The sequence below is a fragment of the Zootermopsis nevadensis genome, unplaced genomic scaffold (genome assembly GCF_977971745.1).
Source record: "Zootermopsis nevadensis isolate Lab colony 2312 unplaced genomic scaffold, Znev_1.0 Znev_ptg000021l, whole genome shotgun sequence".
Lineage (NCBI taxonomy): Eukaryota > Metazoa > Arthropoda > Insecta > Blattodea > Termopsidae > Zootermopsis > Zootermopsis nevadensis.
Genome location: NW_028259153.1, coordinates 14,332,273 through 14,349,158, shown reverse-complemented (window position 1 = coordinate 14,349,158; position 16,886 = coordinate 14,332,273). Strand labels below are relative to the sequence as shown.

At 37.0% G+C, this 16,886-nt stretch overlaps 2 long non-coding RNA genes across 2 annotated transcripts in view; one reads left to right on the top strand and one right to left on the bottom strand.

Annotated features, from left to right (window-relative positions):
• LOC147873194 (uncharacterized) overlaps positions 1-16,886 on the top strand; it is a 73,419-nt gene that overhangs the window by 828 nt on the left and 55,705 nt on the right. Inside the window, exons 2-3 of the long non-coding RNA XR_015536243.1 lie at positions 762-884; positions 1,168-1,252. This is a non-coding gene — a long non-coding RNA (uncharacterized LOC147873194). The remainder of the gene's footprint in view (positions 1-761; positions 885-1,167; positions 1,253-16,886) is intronic.
• LOC147873195 (uncharacterized) overlaps positions 1-16,886 on the bottom strand; it is a 28,478-nt gene that overhangs the window by 1,255 nt on the left and 10,337 nt on the right. The gene's annotated exons all lie outside the window — the stretch shown is intronic.

Sequence of the window (16,886 nt, the reverse complement as noted above, 5' to 3'; positions counted from 1 at the left end):
AAGATTTCTGTCTTCTGGGTTGTTGCGCTGTGTAGTCTGGTCGATGTTTACCAACGTTTCTGAGGTCATACTGCCTCCGTCATCAGGGCGATGAATTACTTCGAAGATTTCTGTCTTCTGGGTTTTGCGCTGTGTAGTATGGTCGATGTTTACCAACGTTTCAGAGGTCATACTGCCTCCGTCATCAGGGCGATGAATTAATATGAAGATTTCTGTCTTCTGGGTTGTTGCGCTGTGTAGTCTGGTAGATGTTTACCAACGTTTCAGAGGCCATACTGCCTCCGTCATCAGGGCGATGAATTACTTCGAAGCTTTCTGTCTTCTGGGTTGTTACGCTGTGTAGTATGGTCGATGTTTACCAACGTTTCAGAGGCCATACTGCCTCCGTCATCAGGGCGATGAATTAGTATGAAGATTTCTGTCTTCTGGGTTGTTGCGCTGTGTAGTCTGGTCGATGTTTAACAACGTTTCAGAGGTCATACTGCCTCCGTCATCAGGGCGATGAATTAGTATGAAGATTTCTGTCTTCTGGATTGATGCGCTGTGTAATCTGGTCGATGTTTACCAACGTTTCAGAGGTCATACTGCCTCCGTCATCAGGACGATGAATCTACCAGACTACACAGCGCAACAACTCAGAATACAGAAATCCTCATACTCACCGCTGTGAAAAACTCAAATCATACATATTATTCAATTAAGAAGAATATTCAAAATATCGAAATATTGTTAACGATGCTTTAATGTTACTGGCGTTCTAGCGTCACGTTGCAAGAGCCTGATGACCAAACAGTTGATAGTGTCGTGGAGACGTTGCGTGTTTACCTGGTTAGTGGATGATCATCACAATTTGACTTTAAGTTTCCGGTTTCTCACTTCTAAACGTAAGTTACTGCAGTCGTGCACTAAATTACATTAATCTCGTATTCCTTATTTTATGTTTTAATAAATCCGAATTTTTTTCTTCAGAAACACAATCATTATTTTTACTAGTTCAGTTGTAGCATGTAAATATACAATTCAATTTATAACAGAAGGTTTTACGCACGTATGGATTTTGGTAAACAGAATACTACACAGTTATGTGGTTACTCCAAAGCAATATAGACCAAAAACTTACAGTGGTTCAGGTAAAAAGTTATTATATATATATTTTTTTTTGTTCAGGCACTCACAATATAGTCAACAATTTAATCAGTAATTCTACAAAACCAGAAGCAGAGACTGCACCTGTGAACAAGATCAACAAAAGGTATTTTCTTGGCTGGTTGTCGAGGAGTTCTCCAAAAGTTATGTTTGTGTTTGTTCACCGCTCGTGGCGCTAGGAGCGGGGGTTCCCAAGCGAACATTCGTAGCTTCACTTCTGTATGCCAGTTATTGCAGGTGGCCTATATCCTGGCGTAGAAACAGAAACATTGCCATCCCCAGCTTTACAAGTTTTCCTCAAAGTAGCTCCATCTGAGAGCCGAGAAAGGTTCAGTGTGGTATTAATTTTGCCAAACACAACGGACTAACTTACTACTGTATTACCTGAGGTAGGCCCACATGACCGTGATCACAAAAGCCACTTTTCGCTCTAGTTCTTTGCTATTCCAGTCCTCTTCTTATCTTCACACACTGTTTTCGAAGTATAAGTAAAATATTATCCTTTAATCTGTGTACGTATATTATCCCATTAGGTTTCTCAACTAAAGTTTCGTATTTCACTGTATATTCATTACGTTTTAATGATTTATTCCATATGACAATCAGAACACCTGCGTAGGTTCCTGCAGACGCGTGGTTTTCAAGTATTAATATTTATTTATTTATATATTTATTGCAAACAAAGCCCATGCATCTTCAACGAATAAAGTGTGCATGTGTCTGCTTGAACAGTTTATTCTGTGGCAATGTTGGCAGCTGGCCAGCGTTCTTTTAAGGGACTGATACTTTAAATTATCTAAAATTAAGGAATTGGCGATCAGTGTTCGTAATTTAAAACAAGATGCGATCTTATGTCGGCCTTAGAGCAAGTGAAACATTGCAGTGAACAGATTTCGATTGTGGTCTTCTGGACTATGATACCGCGTTTCCGCTCAGATTTCGTAGAAATGTATCGACTCCATATTACATTATCTCACAGTACAAATATTTTTACCTGTTTATTCTTTCCTACAAATGTTAGGAGTATGAATGCTCCGTCGCTGTTACGAAACATTTTCCGGAAACAGTTTGGTACGCCTTTTCCAACTCGTGTCGAACGCCTCTCCGCGAGACAATGCACTTAATTTTGAAACATACAGTAAAACGTACCGTTAGGGATTGAAGGGCACATGTGCACGAAACGACTCCCTTTCTGCAATATTAAAAGACGGCAGCAAGAAATCTGGTCTAGGATACAAATAGAGATATTTTCTTCTATATCGAATTGAGCTTCTAATCGCCGTCCAGTTGCTTCACGTATTATAAATCACATCCGCTTGGCTTCTCACTGGATCACTGTACAGCACTTTCTATTACAAGGGGTGGCCGGGGACTCCCAGCTACACATTATTGGTTCGCTAACCAATTTTCGTGGTCGTTTCCAGACAATGTCTCCGTGTCTGTTGGCACATAGTTTGTGGAAAACATGGTCAACACTCAAAGCGAATTATTTGGTTGTATGCAGTCCGACAGTAGTAAAGAAGTAAATATTTAAATTTCTTTATGATGTAGCCTTTCTTCGGGAATTTAAATTGCCTTTACTCACAAAGATAACTAAACAAACAATTCTCTTTATTACACAGAGTCTTCCTTGAACAGCTAAATTTGTTATTGTATAGGAGGTATAAATAATGAAATAAACTTCTTTATACAGGTTCTTCCTTCAGAAGTTAAAATTTATCTTATTTTAAAACAAAAATAACAAATTAAATTACTCCATAGCATACAGTTTTCCTTGAGCAGTTAAGCTTTTTCTTAATACCTAAGGGAAGTGAAGAGTTGAGTAGTTCTATTATGATTGACATAGTACTTTTATCCATTTTAATATTATTCTTCATTTACGTTTGTTTCTAACAAGTGGGCCCTTCCTTGAGATCTTCCGACTAAAGTTTTGTGCGTTCCTCTAATGCGTATTATATTAGTTCATAGCGATAAAAGTTGTATCTGTCACCTAACTTAGGTTATAAAGAAATGTAGCCTTAATCTCTATCATCCTTGGTAGCTAAGCACTATAAAACATTTCCAGGCGATGTAGTGTGGCTAGGGACTTTTTTTTTTGTGAGAGATGTATGGATACTAAAAGTGGAAAGATGGTCACCGTATCGGGAATGACCCGCGTCAGCAGACAAGACAAACGCCCTGTAGCGTGTCGTCGGAAATAGTAATACTGCAATCCAAGAAAGATATAGAAGAATAAAGCCATGTATTGCGTCCGTAAAAGGTTATTTAAAGGGTCATTCTAATCGATATCAAGAAACGTATATAATCTCTAAGATTGGACATTATTACCACTGTTAATAACGGGCCAAGCAAGGTATATTCTGTAAACGCATCGTTTTTTTTATTAACTGTCCCTCTCCTGAGCCATTTTATTTCAAATATTTACACCATACTTCTCCGAGACTCATTTAAATAAGTTTTCTATCCTTCTACCAACGCTTATTTTCTTGGGATTTTAGAAAGGGTTACATTATGGAAAGACCAAACTTGAAGCATCAAATTTAACTTTTGGTACTGTACTGTATCCAGATTGTGGATGCCATGCGTACTCCCTTGAGCCTTGCCTTCGTGACCATTTAATTCCAGCATGTTAGAATGGTAAATATAAAGTTGTATGCCATTAATAGTCTTGTCGTTTAAAGACTGGAACTTTCTATAGCTAATTCCTATAAGAATTAGAATAATTGCTGAAGAAGGTAGCAAATTCCAAACGGGAATTATTCTTGTTTGTGGTGCCGACCGCAATTTTCACTCACTCATTTCATGTCATTTGTCTTTTTTCTAACAGATCCCCCACAAGCATAAAACTGGGTCCGATTTCTCCGTGTTCTTCTTCTTCTTCTTAACACTGTCGGGCTGTTAGTATGTAGTACCAGAATGTAATCGTTTCATATCTTACAGAATCTTTCTGAATTTCTTTCCGTCAGGAAACACATCTTTTATATTGTAACAAGTCAAATGTGAGTCGTGATTTTTAATTCGTTTGTTTTCTTTTTCCACCGATTCTCTTATGAGGTCATCTAATACCTTATTTTTTCCTTGCTTTTGGGGGAAAAAATGCCCTATTAACTGGCTTTATCTGTTTCTTATTATAATTGTCAAATGCATAAGAGTAAATTTGCAACTTAAACTATTGTTGTACTAAGCCTTCATCTCATTTATATACCAAACTAGAAATTGCTACAACTGCCTACCATTAGAGAGTTTGCAGGATGAAAGAAGGGGTGGTGTGGTATAACTGAAAATGGCTTCGAGAGGAGGAGGAGGAGGAGGAGTTAGGGAGGGGAGGAAGACCCACGGTTGTTTTGGTGTGTGCGAATTATCATTACAGTAGAATTTTGCCAGCATGTTAAGCAGAATTTACATTTCGGAAAAGAATTTCATTAGTGCATATAATGCTTTCCATTGCTGTGGTATTGCATCGTGATGTTGGGTTATTAGGTATTAGTTTTCACTTAGGCTATGTTGCTATTGTAAACCACAGCACCGAATTTAAACTCGTTTTACATTTTACATTATTTATTCGCATTTAAATTGCTAATTATTAGCATAATGGCTTTTAATTTTAATTAGTTATAATTTATTATCGTTAACTTACTTCCTTCTATTGAGAATAGGCTGCCATTTTATCTTTGACAACGAATCATGTTACCTTCCATTCACGTAATTCACAATTCTGGGCACTTGCTTCAGACTTATATTGGATGATGTAACCACCCTGATTTAACTACCTTAGACCTATTAATACCAGCTGAGATTTATAAATTACGATGTTCTTCAATATTAATTTCTTCTGACTTTAATCTCACATTGCTCCAAATATGTTATGAATATTTTGTGTTTAGATATTTGTAATATGCTTTTTTTCTTTAAAATAAGAGCCCATGTTCTACAAACTACAAACATACTTAAACAAATTATAAAACTTTATTTAGATTATATTTGTTAATCTCATTTTGTAATGTGCATGGGATTTATAACGATTTTTTTAAAGAATAGCTTATGAGTTAATTATAAAGATTCATTTATTAATTTAGTCGTCACACTCACGTCATGCCTAGACATAACTATATTCTTATTACTTATAATATTTATTACCCATGATCATACTGTTGCAGATTTTTAATATCTATATGGTTTCGTTACACATTATTTCTGGACTAAAAATGTTGGTAGTCTGTAAAATAATTTTTAGAATTGTACAAGTATTATTAATACGTATTATTTATTATTTAAACAGTATTTGTATTAATAATAACATATGTAGGCCTATATTTTCCCTGGATTTAGATAGCCCGTTACAGAAAGCTCGATACTTTGCACTGTATTACTACATCACGAAATCCTGCAGTGGGGCCGGAATAGTAAAGACTTCGACTATTAGACGGGGCACGAGCTCGCGTGCTTCTAGGTGTGATTGATTCACCTGAAGATCTAAAGATATGCCCCATCGTCCCTACTCCCAAAACATGTCACTACAAAAGAAAATGGAATCTTAATAGTTCTGAAGCATTCTGCGTGTAACACGCGAAACTGTACCTTATGGAGAGGAAGAAGGGGGTTTTTAGTACACCGTTTTCCGTGATAATATTTTATATTATATATCATTTTTGTTTGACATAAAATTTATGGCAGGATACAGAGTCGTTATTTAAAAAACACTGCATACCAAGAATATTTTTTACATAAAATTATACTTTTTATTTAGACTTTTCTTATCTGTAACACGATGGATATAACAGGAAGCATTCATTTATTTCAAACTGCTTCTTAAATATATTTTGCATGATTTATATCTTAATATATATGTCACAATTTCTTTGTTAAATATTGAAGTAGTTCTACATCTCACGTCAACTGCAGATATTTTAATGCAGGCAGGAGAAGAAACTAGACCGAACATTGATAGGGCGAAGGCAACAGAAAAGGCTTGAAACATTGATGAATATATTAAAAGCGACAATCAGATTGAGTGGCCTTGTTAAAGTGTATCGCTTATCTTTGTATTCATTTCATTGCAATGAAGAAAATCGCCTTTTAGCTTCCTTTTCCCAGTGTAATGGAGTTAAAATCTAGAAATGATCTCCGCGTATTTAATTCCTATAACTTATCACCACATTTTGATTAATTTTGACATTAGAAGTCTACACTTACATTTTAAACAAATTTCGCTTACTTCTCAGTCGTACATAATTTCAAATTTAAGTAAAATTCAAATCAAACTATATTATATTTCTAAAAATAGTTTGTTGTAATCTGAATTTCTATGAAGCTTGTAGGTAAAGTTTAGCTGTCATTAAGGTGCATGACTCTTATTAGGGTTTCTTTCAGTGTGGCTAATATTTTACGAAATAAAGGACAAAATATCTCAATATATATTATGAGTGAAAATTGATTAACTGTTTAACAATGCATTTGTATCTTCGAAAAATGAAAGTCAGTAAACGTTAGCTCCACATTGGAGTAAAATTTTATGCTCGTCTCATTGCATTTATTTTGTATACACTAATAGTTCGTGAATGTAACTACCATATTTTTAAAAAAGATTTACTGAACTACCATTTTTTGTCCCAGGCTTGGGATTTCTTTCTGCATACTTAGAATGAACTCAGTACTTACGTGTTTTACAGGGATGCATTTAAGGATATCCTTATCATCATTTTGTTTAAGACTCGATATGACCACTAGCTGTTATAAGTTACGCGTCCTATCAGAATTTACCAGATTTAAGGTCTTATCAGTTTTACTGTTGTCTTAGAATCTGTGTTTTCTGCGTACACTGAATAAATTCACTACCTAAATATTCTTACAAGTTCACATAATTATCACAATACTGGAGTCTTAACATGCAATCACTAAGATAGGAAAGGTTTAAAGGAATACCATAAGTGCCAGATCATATTCAAACATGTTTTATCTCTTTCAGTGTGTATACATTATTATATGAAGTAACAAATAATGACATTTTATGCAAAATTAGTACTAATTAATTATGGAACTATAACAGGAAGATTTGACTTTACCTACGCTCGTCATTTTATATAGTGCAATGCCAGTTTTAATTTCATAGCCTGATTATTTAAAATCCGTCTTAATGCTATCCTCTTAGCTCATTGGTCTTGAAAATGATCTTCCCAATACAGAGCTTCATCAAAATTACATATCAATTTTTTGCATTTCTCACTATACCTATATATAAGCTAATTGCAATATACTGCTTGTCACTGCTGTAACAGCATCAGCGATCAGAATAAATAATTAGAATTTTTGCTGTGTAATACAAAATTTAATTGTCCAGTTATTTCGTCCCGCTTAGGTCCAAAGTTTCTCTGGGAGATGTAGAATGTAATTGGCCGATTTTTAAAATTCGGATCATTAAGTTCTTAATGGCGATAATTTTTTTTTATATGCAACTTTTTTCAATACATTGTTTGCCAATACCGACATATATGACACATTGAAAATAGCCAGTCGTTTAACTGATATTACTATGTTACAGAAATGTAGCTGTTAGGTCTCGTCCATATTTCTTAGTCCTGTCAACTACCCACACTCCGTGTTTATTTTAATTAAGCTGAGGACAGGTCTTTCCTCCCGGCTGGGTCCTGTAGCAGTGACGAATTTTCCCTGGGGACATCATGCTAATTTTACTCTCTCTCAATTAATTGAAGAGAGTAACAGGATCAAGAAAATTACACATTAAAGAGCTTCTTATTTAAATTTGTCGCCAGTACTATTCTTAAATCGGGGAAGATAAAGTGGACAGAACATGTCACACGCATAAAGAGTAAAGTTTGTCCCACTCTACGCCATGTAGGCGTTTGGGGTGAGAGGAGGTATAGCTCCTCCCTTCCTTGACCTCGGCACTAGATGGGGGTGAGTGGTCAGCATCACGCCCCGGCCGGCTTTACCCCCGGGAAAGGACCCCGGTACCCATTTTAGAGGAGGCTGGGTGGGCCCCAGAGCCGGTCTGGACGCAGAGGCTAGAGGAAAAATCCTCTGCCCCCGTCGGGGATCGAACCCCGGTCGTCCAGCCCGTAGCTGGTCACTACTTTAGAAATACATAGAAATTGTAATATGAGACCTAAAGGGAGAGATAACATTTGGGAGACCTAGACGTAAATGGGAGGATAGTATCAACATGTATCTCAGAGAATCTGGAAATGAAAAGACGAATTGGATTTATTTTCGTCAATATAGGCTTAAGTGCGATATTTCTGTAAACAGTGTAATAGAACACAGTATTTAATAAAAACAAGGGATTTTTTGATCAGCTGAGTAAAAATAAGTATTTCTAAAAAGATTATGCTTATTGTTACTTAGAAAACAACCGGTTCTGAGATTTGAATAGCAGAAACGCCACTGAACACTATCCAATTACGTTTTGCCCGGATGAACAAATAAACATTGACATCGCCAGTGTTTGCCCCGTTAATTAACTAATTATCCACTTCCAGATGTCAGGCCTCGTTAATTAATGTACCTGTTCAAAATTAGAACGATTGAGTGAGTGCGTGACCGGCAGGCGACAGGACGATCTCAGTAGCAACCAGACCTCGAGGGACATCCGGAGATGTTCTCAGAACGAAGACCTCCATTCTGACAGGCGCTGTTAGACGTCAGAAGAGCTTTTTTAATTTTCGAAAAATAAATCGAGTAGCTAACTAGCTGATTTTGAGTACGTCATTACTTGCTGAGTTGTAAGTACGGATTCATAATCAAATATAGTCAGAACTTAAAGTTTCACTTTTTTAAATATATAGGCTGAGAGCTTGAATATCTTTTGGGATTTTCCTCCAGATGAAGTCAAGTTTGCATATGGAATAAGAATTATTGAATCTGCTTAATAGGAAAGAGATATATTCACACAAGGCCGTCAGTCAGTAAACTAAATGGTGCTTCTTAATCTAATGCGAAAAGTGTTCCAACTGCAAAAAAAGAGTTCTAAAGATGAGAATATTGTACTTGCATTACACGAGTAAAAATATATTAAAAATAAGCATACAGGCGTATGTAAGTACCCGTTTTAACAAATTACTTCATTGAGTGAGAATATGGAGGTTGTAAAATCAGCCACCGCATTTCGGTATAGGAACCTGCGTTTAACTCCAGACACTCCATAAGTGCGAACTATCATACGCATGTTGCATCAGCAGAACGCTACTCTTTTTACCAGTGTCAGGGTTTGGCACAAAATCTCACTCTCCCCAGCCCCTGACCTACCGCGCTGAGTTGCGTAGAGCGAGTGCCAGTACTTCTTTAATTATGTAAATGAGGTCAGCGTAGGACACTGCATCTTTCTTTCCTCAGTTCTTCTTTCCTTCGCTGTTGTCACGTTATACGGGTCTCGGTGTCAAGTTTTCGACACCCTTCTCTAAACATTTTAGCGATTTCTCCCTGTTTCGTGTTGACCAACGATTATTGTAAAATATATCACGGCAAATAAAAAAAAAAGACAGCATAAAACATACACCTAGTAGGGATTGTCAGTTAAGTTTACCAAGCACGGCCTACATCATGGTCACAGTTGAAATGTCCACCAGCCACTGAGACATTGGATATTTCTGTCTTCTGGGTTGTTGCGCTGTGTAGTATGGTCGATGTTAACCAACGTTTCAGAGGTCATACTGCCTCCGTCATCAGGGCGATGAGTATGAAGATTTCTGTCTTCTGGGTTGTTGCGCTGTGTAGTCTGGTAGATGTTTAACAACGTTTCAGAGGTCATACTGCCACCGTCATCAGGGCGATGAATTAGTATGAAGATTTCTGTCTTCTGGGTTGTTGGGCTGTGTAGTCTGGTCGATGTTTAACAACGTTTCAGAGGTCATACTGCCTCCGTCATCAGGGCGATGAAGATTTCTGTCTTCTGGGTTGTTGCACTGTGTAGTATGGTAGATATTTACCAACGTTTCAGAGGTCATACTGCCTCCGTCATCAGGGCGATGAGTATGAAGATTTCTGTCTTCTGGGTTGTTGCGCTGTGTAGTCTGGTCGATGTTAACCAACGTTTCAGAGATCATACTGCCTCCGTCATCAGGGCGATGAGTATGAAGATTTCTGTCTTCTGGGTTGTTGCGCTGTGTAGTCTGGTCGATGTTAACCAACGTTTCAGAGGTCATACTGCCTCCGTCATCAGGGCGATGAGTATGAAGATTTCTGTCTTCTGGGTTGTTGCGCTGTGTAGCCTGGTAGATGTTTACCAATGTTTCGGAGGTCATACTGCCTCCGTCATCAGGGCGATGAATCGCTACACAGCGCAACAACCCAGAAGACAAGAAATCTTCATACTCACCGCTGTGAAAACCTCAAATCTTACACAGTGAGACATTGCCGGCCATCCAGTCATCAGTCAATCGTTCATCTAGCCAGGTAGCCAGTGACGCATTAACTCATTTAGGCAGCCATCCGGTCTGCTGATCAGTCAGTCGGTGTCGCATTTAGCCAGCCAGCCACCCTCCAGATAGTCAGTGTGCAGTGAGCCAAGCCGTCATTCAGTCTGCCAACTTACAAGTGCAGTTGCGTTGTGCTACTCTTGTACTGAGTCTAAACATGCAAAAACACCCACGCACGTTTCCTTCATAATCAGCCGGACTATAATACAGCAAGACGAGTTCCTGTCACTAAACTACGGGGCACATCAAAAGAACCATTTTATTCATATGCAACAGAATATTCTTTTCCCCGTCAGTTCCGTCATCCATAAGGTTTTTCAGCGTGTCGATTCAAAGTGTGTTCTGCTTTCATCTCCACGTTTGAATAGCCTAGGGCTCTTCCGTTTCCCATCGGCACGTCGTCTCATAGCATCCGAGAATGAGCGGCATAAGGATCAGGTAGTTTTGCGACGAAAATCCGGTAAGTTACACATTTACAGATTTACATAGTGAGTCTTTGTGATAATGAAGAATGACATGTTGACGGACTGACGATCTAGATATAAAACAATATCTTCAGTACGATAAGTCTTCTGAAGATGGCTGTCTTCTTGGATGTTGCACCGTATATTATGGTAGAAATTAATAGACGTTTCAGAGGTGCTTACTGCTTTCATCGTCAGGGCAGAAGACTTCCCAGGAGACAACCATCTTCACACTAGCCGCAAAAGCAAAATCTTGCGATGATAGCATTGTCATTTAAGTAAATACATCTGGTTTCGATTCTGGGTACAGGCAGGACTTTTCTCTTCATTATTTGTACATATAAATTCAACATTGGAAGCTGTTTGCCCACAACTAATTCTGGTGGAAAATGAAGCTGATCACTTGCATTCGTTTATTGCTAGTGACCAGAATATTTGCCTTTATGTCCCCTATAAGTAGTGCTTAGACACAGGGGCAACATAGCCTTTGCCATGTATACAAGCTGCCTCTACTCTCTTGCACTTTGCGTTGAACATCAATCTTTCCAGAAGTAAAGAAGAAACGAAATATGACTCTGCCTTTCAAGTTTTACCCCTCACATCTTTCGTCCCTTTTATTTTCCTTATATTGAAAGAAAAATAGCTATACTACGGTGAAACATTACAAGCTGTTTAATAATTCATGAGGTCGGAAAGTTGATGTCTAAATTATTAACTTAAAAATCTTGTTGAAAGCTCTTACGTATGAAACGAACAGGAAAGAAAAAATCCATTTAAAAATTAAAGAAGCCCAAGAGAATGGGAAAAGGAGGTAGGGAGATCTGAGACGAATAACAGAAAACATATTCATATATCAAGTACTGCACGTACCGTGGGTAACAGCAAAGAGATATCGTCTTGTCGTCTGAATGGGTTTAATTGTGCGTGCTTTATTAAGATGAGAATTTGTTCATCACCTCTACGTTTTCAACAAAGCATGGGCCCAGATAGTCACTTTCTTTCATTTCCTTCTTCATTTATGGCGTAATTATGTCAGTGTGTCTATCCCCTAACAAGTTTCAAACAAACTGGAAGATCTTCGTGAAATTTTATTTCAATACCATTTTACTAGACGCCACTCAGTTGTACAGGTTATAATTTCACACTGTAAACAATACAATAATGATCATTGTGGTCATGAAAAATTCCGAGATGGAAGCGGAATTAACGCCACTTAATACGCGTTATTAAATTCTGTGTGATAATTGATCTTCGAAAATTATATTTCTTTTCCTGAGGTTTTTCTATGCTGTAAAACCATCATGGCGGCAACATAAAATCCATTATTAACTTCCGATTTGGTGGTGATAAGTAATTATTTACTGGACCTATGGCCGTGAAATTATGCATAAAATATGCCATAAACATACTTGCATATTTTGTGCGAAATATATATTTATATTAAGTAGGATTTGAGGTTTTCACAGCGGTGAGTATGAAGATTTCTGTCTTCCGGGTTGTTGCGCTGTGTAGTCTGGTCGATGTTAACCAACGTTTCAGAGGTCATACTGCCTCCGTCATCAGGGCGATGAGTATGAAGATTTCTGTCTTCTGGGTTGTTGCGCTGTGTAGTATGGTCGATGTTAACTAACGTTTCAGAGGTCATACTGCCTCCGTCATCAGGGCGATGAAGATTTCTGTCTTCTGGGTTGTTGCGCTGTGTAGTATGGTCGATGTTTACCAACGTTTCACAGGTCATACTGCCTCCGTTATCAGGGCGATGAATTCATTACAATAACCCAGAAGACAGCAATCTTTTTTATATTAAGTTAAAGTTACGTACAGTAATGTTCTTAACAAGGTCAGTAAATTGCGTTCTTAACCAAACATTATTAAGATGATTAAATGAAGGAAATTGAGATGATAAGAGTGGGGGAAAGGAGAAATACCCACAATATTCAGCGAATCGTAAATGGGGGATAATATTTAAATGAATGAGACTGGGATGTGAGTTTGTGAATTGGATACTTCGAGCTCAGTTTGAGGTCTAGTTGTCGATTCTAGTCACCTCGCTAGTTGTGGTCTGATACCCTACTACACACACTGGCATTATATTAGTTAAGATTTAGAAGGCCTGTACAGTAGAGACAGTACCAAGAAGATTCTTGAAGACGTCTGTTTTCTGCTTTGTAGCATCGTATAGTCTGGTAGACGTTTACCGACGTTTTAGAAGTATTTTCTTGCTTCTATCATCAGAGGGATGAGGAAAAATACCTCTGAAACATTGGTAAACTTCTATCAGGCTACATGTTGCTACAACACAGAAGACAGCAATCTTCATACTCAGAGCCATGAGCTCCTCAAATTCTACTAAGAAGATTCTTGTGCAGCTGTGTGAGCACTAATGTGTTCATACTTAAGTGTCATATTGCTGAGATTAATATTTCGGGGTATAATATCTACTCTCCAAGTTGAAAGGCCCTCAGGTAACACACTCACATGAGTGACGTGCTGAGGTTTATGAAATGGAAACACAGCATTAACCCCCCAAAAGTTTTAGCAGTGTTTTGTTACAAAGAAAACAGGCAAGCGGCTAACGACACAAACAAGAGGGAAATGCACAGTTCACTGCGCCTATAAACGTGTAGTGAAACCTCTGTGGTGAGCGTCCATGATCGGTGGGTCAGATAGAACGATCGTCCGTTTGGAAGTTCTGTAGCCGGCACAGGTAGTAATTACACTGAAGCTCAACCATTCGCATGGAAGACAGGCGGTATCCAAAACTAAACACGGTTCCGTAGCTTTTATTTATGGTATTAGCAGACAGTGTTTGTCCCGTTTCGTGAAACTTGGTAAAAAATATTGTCATCGTAGCATAGCCCAGCTTGCTGTTTTTCTCTACAGCTGCCAGCGCCAACAGAGGCACAATTGGTGGGAATAAAATTACCTCCAGACACGGCTATCACCTGCACTTCTTCTGAAAAAATAAAGGCCTTTTAATGAAATTTAATATGAGCGTAATAACTTTTTTTTTCTTCGTTACCTACAAATATTTCATACTTATTTATTATTTTAGTGTTCTGTCTGACGACAGGTCCATATGAACAGGATCCTTCCATCCTTTTCTCGGACTGGGACCTGTTCATATACGTTCTTGGCAGATGATCCAGAAGTGGTTAGCCATTGCCTTCTTCTGTGTGAATGGAGTAATTGTTGGGATGCCACGGAGAAACCGGGGAAGTCCCCGGAGGAAAACCAGCTATAATTATATATTTTAAAAAACCATGCAATATTTTTTTAAGAAAATTGTAAAGAGTAAACTAGCAGCATGATGGCCGTGTGATTTTTATATATTTTTTTAAAATAATCATTATATTTGTTTACCGTCAAATCACAATAAAATAGTAAGATAAGATAATTAAAATGATTAAAATATCATCTTATGTTCCATATCGAGCATTCGATTTACATCGGAACATTCACAACATGTTTCGGTTTATCAAACCGTCATCAGGTGTAAATTATAAACTTTTAAACTCGAATTACAATTATTTATAGTTTTTACAATTTTATAATTTTATCATCTTTCTCAGTATATTTTATGGAAGTTGTGTCTAGATATTATTAATATAACATTATTGTTGAGGTGGTGTTATTGATGTTTATACCAGTCATATATGAAATAGCAATCGGTTCAGATGTGTTCAGAGGAGAGATCCAGAAGTGTTACCATCTCGGAACAAGGTTCGTTATTTTTAAAATTTTCTGTACGTAAACAATTAATAACTGGAGAAAAGAATATGAAATTTTATATGCTTGAATATGACATACACGCCTATTTTGTATGGCGTTCTTTCGTTAACACTCACAAGCATGGAGACAGTTCAAAACTTTTAAATTTTAGCAAACAAAACTAACGTAATCATAATTTGTGATAATGGAAATTATCCACTCACTAAATTGAGCGAGCGTACTTATTACTGCACGTTGGCTCACATTTTTAATCTATGAAACTATAGATAGACCAGTTACGCTACATTCTTTGCTATGCATCGTTTTATGAATATTACTTCCGTGCTGCAATGTATTCAATGGGTGGTTAGGAAATTCCTTCCTCTTATGAAACCTGAAGATACAATGTCATTTACAAAATCCGCTTGTCTACCCTATCCTGAGCTGTTCATTCCAGTCCGTACTCTCAGTTCTTAAGTATGTGCTATACATCCTCGCCCTAAAATTGTTAGGTGAGGAGTATCGATCACTATTATCGATTATCCTCTTGGCCATATTCATTATTTGTTGGCTTATATTATTTCCGTAGCACGTTGTTCTATAAAATCTTCTGTCTTACTGGCAGACTAAATTTTACATCCACATAAATCAGTTAATTATATTAGCGTAGAAAGATCCTGCGGCAGAACGAGTCTTAGCTGTGTTTTATCAGGAAATATTAGCGCCAGAGCTTCAGTAACAAACAAACTAAACGATAATAACTCTACAAATATTTAGCTCGCTCGTTAACTATAATACGCTTTTATATTTCGGGTGAAAGTATGAGGCTTGTTGTGGGAGATAAACTACACTAGTTATTTGTGCTATTATACCGTGCACTGCAATTCAGTAAGCATATTTTTAAAATACATTCTTCTATACCTTACATACATCGCCCTGAAATTCGTTTAATGTAAATGTAAATCTATTATTACAGATTCACATGCATTTTAATATAGTTCATCACATAACGCACATCACACTGCACAGCGACAAAAATTATATTTTATTTCATACCAAAGATGTTTCAAATGAGAGTGCTATATGTAGGCCTACACAAGTTCATTATTTTATGTACTACTGTAAAATATCCTTTGAAATTCAAAAGGGAAAGTATTTCTAAAATCTGCCTGGTAGTAGCACCAATTTTAAAATAGAACATTCTGCCATCTGGTATCATTATTGAGAACTTTGGCATCCATGAAAAACACACTGTCATAAACAGTATCCTACTATATATATATATATATATATATATATATATATATATATATATGAGAGAAAGAGAGAGAGAGAGAGAGAGAGAGAGAGTGTTACCAACCTTTGTGCGATGCCCCGTTTCCTTAGAGAACTCAGCATAACTAAATTACAGCTTTATACAGGAATATAGTAAGCATTGTATTAGATCGGGAAGTCCAAACTTTAAATTCCTCAGAGTTTCTAGGGCAAATCTCCCATATGGATGCTGACATTTAATGACAATTCGTTTAATGATTTTAGAAATGAAATGTGAATATAGAAGGACAGACCACTATCTCAAAATCATTTGGTTTTTTGTAAATAATGCACCAAAGTATTATATAAACCATGGTCTAATAACGCAAATAAGCGTGGGTCATACGCAAATGTTCTGAATACACATTCCAGACAGATAAATAAATATTGTGTTATATCAACACACACATATTTGTTGTTTTAATTCCTTTAAATTACATTTGTTATATTAAGTTATTTTAGAATGTTTTTCTCTTTTCGAATGTTGTGTACTTTGCAGTGCATTAGTGTGATGTGAAACTCAACCACACTGTAACTCTTTTTATGCTACGCAAGAGACATTACGCTTAGAATCTCGGGTCCCTTCGGCTAGAATTTATTCTGTATTTAATATCAGTGACAGTAGTATGTCCCGCTGTCTGCCGGCCATTAAATTTGTCAGTTTTTAATAACACAGACCCTCCTTAGGATACGCAATAATTGACTTACTTTATTTAATTAGTCGTTTTACTTGGTCAGTTATAATGTCAGACAGTTATTTGACAAGATGTGTGGTTAATCACTTATTGACTTTAGTTAGTTTTTAGTTTAATATGTGTAG